Source organism: Chrysemys picta, chromosome 10 (assembly GCF_011386835.1).
Source record: "Chrysemys picta bellii isolate R12L10 chromosome 10, ASM1138683v2, whole genome shotgun sequence".
In the NCBI taxonomy this organism is placed as follows: domain Eukaryota; kingdom Metazoa; phylum Chordata; order Testudines; family Emydidae; genus Chrysemys; species Chrysemys picta.
Genome location: NC_088800.1, coordinates 738,750 through 744,791, shown reverse-complemented (window position 1 = coordinate 744,791; position 6,042 = coordinate 738,750).

Sequence of the window (6,042 nt, the reverse complement as noted above, 5' to 3'; positions counted from 1 at the left end):
GGTTCCCTAGGGACTCCTGGAGGTCTGGTACGGGGATGGCTCTCTGGACCAAGAGCTCCTCAGCTCGGGGGGCCTCCAATGCCCGGACCGGTCCCAACAACTGGAGGCTGGAGCGAGTCCCAGCCTGCGGCGGCCAGGACAGTGCCGGGGGAGACTCGGGTTCAGCGGTGCCTGGGCGATCCTCTGGAGAAAGGCAGCTGGAGAAGGAGGGCGAGGTTTGGGGTGGTGCTGCCAGTGCTGTTGTGGCATGGAGGTGGTCGGAGGGTCAGAGGCATGGTGAGATGTCAGTGCCAGGGCATAGCCCTTTGTGTACCATGGTGCTGCCTGGTGTCAGATGGTGCCAGGTGTGTGGTCAGAACAGGGCCTCTTCCGTGGTCCCACCGCCTCGGAACTGGCCTCGGCCGGAGCCTCGCCGCTGCTCTTAAAGGGACAAGCGGGCTCCGAGAGTGGGTTCATGGAGCGAGCTACCGGCTGCCTCCTGTCCCTGCTGGGGGAAGGATTCCCCTTTCATCGGCCAGGGCCAGAGACGACGCAGCAGCAGGACTGAGGCGGCTGATGTCTGGGGGGGAGCGGGCCCCTCCGGAGCTAGAGCACGTTCCACTAACAGGAGCGGACGTCTAGTCTCCCTGTCCTTGGCTCTGCCTTTGAACCCAGACAGTCCTGAGAGGCACCCAACACCGCGGGTCCCTGGCGTGGCCGGCACGGCGGGGCGTGGGCACAAGTGCTCCAGCACAACCGGTTCCCAAGGTGAAAGGTGAGAGTGGAGGCCCTGGCGTCCCTGGTGGCCGGGGGGCGAGGAGGGAGTGAGCAGCAGCAGACTGACGTGCCCATGAGGCTGGTCTGCGCAGGCCCAGGCCACAGGCACGACTCTGCCCCCTCCAGTAGCAGGCGCTCGGGTGCACATCCACAGGGCCAGAGACCCAAAAACGAAGCAGTGGGTCTGGTAAACTGCTGGAGTAGAAGAAAACGACGTGGAGAAGGGGGTGGTGAGCTCCCCGAGGCTCTGCTGCAGGGGGCTCAACCTTTCTCTTTCTGACGCCCGCACAACGTGCCATAAAAACTCCCCGGCCGGCCTGGGCCACAACCACTTTTTCTCCATAGCCAGTAGGTTAAAAGCCAGGCCCGGCCTTAGGGAGCAGCAAACAGGGCAATTGCCCGGGGCCCCACACCACGGGGCCCACAACGCTCAGTAGCTTGAGCTCCAGCCCCAGGCCCCAGTGAGTCTAACACTGGCCCTGATCTCTGGTTTATTTTGGCAGAGCCCCTGAAACCTGCGGGCGGCCCCGGGCCCCTGGTTGAGAACCGCGGCTCTCTAGGACTTGCTCCGGCAGAGCGCCGCACACCTGCCTGCGAACCCAAGGCAGCACAGCTGTCACGAGCCGTGCACCAGCCCCGCCCAGATACGGGCAGGATCCAACCACCACATCACCAGTTACGGAAAGAGGCCTGATAGGCCAATAAGGGAATGGCTCAGGAAGGTGTAACTGAACCTTCAGCCAGCCCTTGGGCCTCACCCCTCAGGCTGCTTAAGAAAAAAGATGGCCCCATTCTGTGGGGCCTACAGAAAACTGAACTCAGACACTTGTAAAGGATTCTTGGCCATTACCACAAGTAGATGGGACCCCGGAGGCCATAGCAGATTCCATCTGTTTTTTCACACTGGACGGTAAAAGTGGTTATTGGAAAGTGGCCGTGCCCCCAAAGGACAGGGGTGATGAAGTGGGAATTTTCTGTAGTATTTTTACCAGCCCCGTGTGTGCCTCAGGATTAGGGTTAGGATCAGGTTTGCTCTCCAGGCAGGCTCAGAGACACAGGTGTGTGTCACATCCCCAGTCTGGGTGGGATGAAGAATAGTTGAGGAACTGGTTGAACCCAGCCCAGCTCAACAAAGGAGCCAGAGAGAGAGAGAGAGAGAGAGAGAGAGAGAGACAAAGCCCGCTCCCATGAGTCATGGATTTCCCCATAGTTTAGCAAGGAAGCTGAGCAGAAACCACAGCTTGAGAACGCAGGATAGAAAGTGTGTGAATAGAGCTGGTTTCTAGACGGCGTCTGGATTCTCATGGGAACTGACTAAGGAAGCAAGTCAGAGAGAGGCAGAGCCTGACACTGGGCTTCACGGCAGCGGGGCTGGGCTCTGGGCTGAACAGAACGGTCTCTGCTTTAGCCTTCATGCCTCTGTGCCGCCCTAAGGCCTCCCTAGGCTGTGTCCAGATGACTAAGAAACCCACCTGTTTTCACAGCGTGTGTGTCATTGAAATGCTGGGCGAGGTGCTTAGTCCCTGACACGTCTCCGTCAGGGTTGGTCTGAGCTGGGCTCAGAGCTCAGGGTGTGAAGCAGGAGGGCTGGAGCCCCGGAGGCTCAGTCTCAGGAGGTGGGGAGGCTGCACGGCCGACCGTGAAGGACGAGACCCCTCAGGCTCATGGAGGTGGTTCCTTCAAGAGACTGGTCCAAGCAGGACCGTAGCATGGCTCCTCTGGCTCCATGACCTAGGGAGGAGACTGCTTTCACAGCAGGCTCAGGCTTGTGGCAATGAAGGAGATGGCTATTGTCTTGCTGTGTCTGAGAGGCTAGTGGGGAGGGGATTGCTGGCATGCCCTTGTTAGACCCAGCTGAGATCGCGGTGCGTGCTGGAACTGCTACGTTTATAGTCTGTGATAAGCTGAAGGTGGCGAATTTGAAATCACACTCCAAGAACGCCGAGTTGTTCCTGGGAGGGAAAAGACCCAATGAGGAGGGAAGAACCTTGCGGCCGTGCAGAGCTGGCCAGCTCCCCAGCCCCTGACAGCCGCAGCGTTTTATTGGGCTCTGCTCCTCAGTTGGGGATTTGCCATTATTGCAAAACCATTGCGCAGGCCTGGGCAAAAGCGCAAACATTTCCGTGGCTGGCAGAGTGCGATTTCGCATTTTCAGTGCTGACAAAGGCTCTTGTCCTGTCTTGGCTTATCCATGTTTCAAATCCCTTTCCTATCAGACCTAGCTGGCAGGGCAGGGGCTCAGGCCAGTCCATGCTTCTCTGCAATGACTCTTACGCACCAAGAATCTTGAGGGGCAACTCAGCAGGTGGCTGGAACAGCTGCAGTGCTGTGATTTCACAAACATACCCAGGCCTGGGCACAAGTGTGGTAACGCTGAGGCCTTGTGGGGCGGATCATTGCAAACACTGCCCTATGCAAGCAAGCTAGGAATTGGCTGCTCAAGGCAGTAAGAGGGCTCAGGAAGACATGCCTGGCTTCTCACTCTCCCTCTAGTTTGTGGAAGTGCCCAGTTTCCTGGTTCATCCACTGGACCGTGGCTGTGGGGGTAGGTAATGCTGGTAGGTAAAATGCAGGCACGTGTAGAAAGTTGGTGCAGGAAACATGAGGGTGTGTTGCAAAGACGGGCCCCTCTAAACTTTGGAGAACCCCTGTGCAGCAGTATCTTGTGGGGGCCCCAGTAGAGCGCATGGCCAGACCCGTTCTCACATGTAGAAACAAGAGCAGCAGAACCATCCAGGCATGCAGCAACTACTACAACAATTCCCTGACCACCCTTTTCTTCTCTAACAATTCAAACATGGCTATTGCAACTTAAAAACTCCTCTGTAGTTCTGAAAGATCCCGTTAAACCAGCTGTCAAGTCACCATAAGCACACACCAGCTGGCACTCCGTATTTGCTGGGAGTGTGGGCTGTCCAGAACGGTTAGAAATCAAGAGGCCGGGGAAGCAGCGAGCTCCTAGAGCCGAATTCTTCCCCAGATATGGGGTCCCATGTGAGCTGCACACGGATCAAGGGAGAAACCGAATCCAGAGTGTTTCACCAGGTTCGTGAGCTCCAAGGCCCCCCGGCACACTCCCAATCTGGGGAGGAGGGGGGGAAGCTGTTCAGCAGGACGCTGGCTGCTCCACAGGCTGCCTTTGGAGAAGAGCAGCAAAGGGACTGTGACCAGCCTGTCCTGTTCCTTGTGATGGTTCACAGAACAGCAGTCAGTGGGAGGCTGCTTGGGCAGGAGCGCCAGCCCCAGCAAACCTCCTATCTGGAGTTCCTGCAGTGGAACAAAGGGATTCAAGCCACTTGGCCACCGCAGAGCCCCACAGTCCAAACCTGGACAAGGTTCCAGCTTTGGTAGGGAAATGAGTGGCGGGGCTCTGACAACGCAGCCAGGCTGCGGGATGGGAGGTCACCTGGGGACCAGGCTGGCTCCACAACACTAGGCGCAGGAAGGGTAGAAACCCCGGGAGGCCCCTCTCCAAGGGCAACTGCAATCACTGCCACAGTGGATCCCTGGAAACCCGAAAGTTCCCCTAAGGCCTGGCTGAGAAGGTAGCGGGGGGTGGGGGGCCGTCAGCATGGCTGGCCCCAGAACCGGAGAACGGAGCTCCGGAAGCCGAGCCTGGACAAGCCGGGACAGGGATTAATTTGTTCCAGGCAGCAGCCACCCCAGGGCAGCGCGTCTGGCCCAGGCTAGAGAAGGGCTATTGGGAGCTGCTGTTCTCCTGGTCTCAGAGCACAACAAGGGCCATGCAATGACACAGAGAGGTGACGAATTCAAAACTAATCAAAGGAAACACCTTTTCACGCAACCGGCAATTTAACCTGTGGAACTCTCAGCCACAGGAAGTCATTGAGGCTGGGACCAGAACAAGATTCAGAGAGTGGGAGTGGCCATTTCTATAAATAACAAGACTAGCCAGCACAGATAAACCCCCTGCTCCAGGGCTTAGGCCAAGCGACCTATTAGGGTCAGGATGTGACCAGCTGGGGGGAGGGGGTCTAATTACCCCACATCTGCTACTGCCCAGATCTCACACCTTCCCCCAAGGTGCTGCTGCTGCCAGTGATGGAGTAGCAGGTAAATAAGCCTGGGATCTGCTCCGCTCTGGGGTTCCTGTAAGCCCTGCACACCCCCAGCCTGGCCCCCTTCACCCTGTACACCCCGTCTGGGCTCCTGGCCCTTGAGTCCTAGTCCCACCCTCTTCACCCTCCTATTCATGGCAATTTCCCATTCCCCTCCCCCACACTGCTTCTGCACTTGGACCTCCCCCAGGCACCAGCCCCCACCCCCAGTGACGCCTGTTGGCAGCACCCAGGGCACCTCTGTCCCTTTGAGCTGAACTGTGACCTCCTGCAGAAGTGGCTCTGCTGAGCCAGGATGGGGGGACAGGGTCCCCCAGCATTTGGGGGCCAAGCTGCGTCCATGCCGGGGACAGATGGCTCCCCATCACTCCTGCTCAGGCCCGGCCTTGGCCCTGCTCGCTGGGGCATCTCTCGTGGCCCTGGTACGTTAGGGGAATGGCTCCCTCGTGCTGGGGACACTGCACAGAAAGTGGCTCCATCTCCCCTCTGGCTGGCTGCAGTCACCCCTGGGGTCGGACTGGGCTCTGGGCTCCCCCTCCTCCCCCCAGCCTGGGGGCAACGGGTCTGGCCTGTGGCTGAGCACGGCCCAGGCAGGCGAGGGCTCTGGCAGGGGCTGCAGCCACTTTGTCTCAGCTCTGGGTGTTTCAGGGCCTGGCCCCAGAACCCCTCACTGGGGTGGGCCTGGGTAGAGGGCCTTGGGGGCCAGGCCTGAGGCTATGGGTGCAGCTGGCCCCAGCGGGTGGGGAGTCAGCGCCTCTTGGCTGGGGGCTATGGGAAGACGGGGATTTGTCTGCACCTCGGGGGTTAGGTCTGGGCTGGGGGCCAGCCCCCAAGGGCCCACACCCCTCACACCCAAAGGCACAGGGGCCTCAGCCCAGGCGACTGAGACAGGGCAAGCAGGGGCTGGCTCTCCAAGTGCCTCACATGGCCCCAGCTTTCCCCACAACACCAGGAGTTTCCCGAATTAGTTCCTGATTTGGGTGGTTTCCTGAGAAGTAGCAGAAGTTTCCAGACACATGACAAGTCAGGTCCAGCCCTGGTGCTGGGGGGCCCCACAGCTGGGCCTTGACTCTGGGAGGGGGTTCCTCCTCCCAGCCCCCCACCCCTGGCCCTAGGCAGCACTGCAGCCAGGGGACCCAGGCCCACAGTGGGGAGCCAGGGGCTGGACCATCTGCGCCTGGTGACCTGAGCTCCCAGGGTTGGTGCT